This window comes from Colobus angolensis, unplaced genomic scaffold, assembly GCF_000951035.1.
Source record: "Colobus angolensis palliatus isolate OR3802 unplaced genomic scaffold, Cang.pa_1.0 Scaffold275, whole genome shotgun sequence".
Lineage (NCBI taxonomy): Eukaryota > Metazoa > Chordata > Mammalia > Primates > Cercopithecidae > Colobus > Colobus angolensis.
In genome coordinates, this window is record NW_012115988.1 from 2,950,053 (window position 1) to 2,951,855 (window position 1,803).

A 1,803-nucleotide genomic window follows, 5' to 3' on the forward strand; every position below is an offset into this window, starting at 1 on the left:
TTCCCCTAGAGGGTGGAGAGAGCCGGGCCTGGGTTATAATCACACTATGCACTACTTCCTCCTAAGCCACTTTTTTTTTTTTTTTTTTTTTTTTTGTTGAGATGGAGTTTTGCTCTTCTTGCCCAGGCTGGAGTGCAGTGGCATGATCTCGGCTCAGTAAAACTTCCGCCTCCCAGGTTCAAGCGATACTCCTGCCTCAGCCTTCCAAGTAGCTGGGATTCCGAGTACCTAGGGCCACCACGCCTGGCTAATTTTTCTGTATTTTTAATAGAAATGGGATTTCTCCATGTTGGTGAGGCTGGTCTCGAACTCCCGATCTCAGGTGATCTGTCTGCCTCACCCTCCCAAAGTGCTGTGATTACAGTCGTGAGCCACTGAGCCCGGCCTGAAAGGAATCTTCTGAGGGGAAAAGGAGTCACAAAAGTGTGCAGTCTGAGGGCATAAAAGGGAATCTCACAACTTCGTTTTGGTGGTAGAAGGGAGGGGCTCCCTTTGAGCTTTTTCCCCCCAGCAACTAGTAACAGCTGAGCTGCTGATTACCGGGGTAGCTAGGACCTCTGAAGTTTGAAGTTCAGAATTGTACATAACCCGCTATGCCCTAGAAATGGTCCTAGTCACACTTTTGAATATTTCACAAGCGTCTGTGCCAATAATGTGACTAGAACATAGATAACATTTGAGTGCTTGCTGAGTACCAGGAACTGAGCTCAGCAGGTTACATTAAATTGTCACGATAAGCCTACAAGGTGAATAGCAGTATTATCCCTTTGTTAGAAAAAGTTGCCCAAGATAATTACAGCTAGAGAGCGATAGAGCTAGGACCAGTCCATTGTCTTAGCCAGAACTCTTCCTATCTCTCTTTCCTGGAATGTCCTTTCCTGGAATGTTGTGAAGTGACTTCAAATCCAGTTTACTAAACTGAATCTGTGAAATTTGGGGTTTAATCAGTGAAGAAATGTACTTGTCTCAGTAAATGTCCTCTCAGTCTTCATAACTTCAGAGGGTTTTTTTTTTTTTTTTTGGAAAAAAATTATTACAACATCAAATTATGTGAATACTCCTCTTTATCTCTTCATTTAATAACACAGTGGTCTTACCCATCTCCTGGGAAGTTTGCAAATCTGGGAGTGGGGAGAAGGGAGATTGTCTGGGGGAATCACCAGCATTTAGTACTCCAGGAAACAGATAATAAATAAATGGGATGCAGTGGGCATTGGACAGCCCCTCGTAATGAATAATTCTTCCACCCAAAATGCCAACATTTCTCCCTTTTAGAAACTCTGAGCTGCTCATCCATAAAATGCAAGTAATGAATTTCTTCCATGAGAAATTGAAGGTATACTTTGCCCAGTTAGGGTGCATAAACCATTTGTAAAATTCCATTCCAGATCAATCCCAACTGAATTATTTTTGCATTCATTGCTCCTCCTCTTCTTTTTTTTTTTTTTTTTTTGCCAAGTTTAAATACAATCAAACTGTTCACTTAATCTCACTTTTTTGGAACAAATCTATGGCAATTACTCTTCCCTGACTAGGAAATAGGAAGGAGGGGATCACATTTAAAAAAACAGTTTGTTCTGTTCCTGGCAGGAGCTATCTACCATCCAAAAAAGATTCATAGAGTACAGATGTCCCTGGGCTAAACTGTTGGCTGTGTTGGTCCAAGGCTTTGATAAATGTCTCTCTCAGAAGTCACACTGATTGCTTTGTTTATTATAACCTTTATTCAGCTTGATGCGAGTGGATTGAAATTCATTACACTTCACAGATATGCATTATTAGCTTGGATAATTATTTTGATAA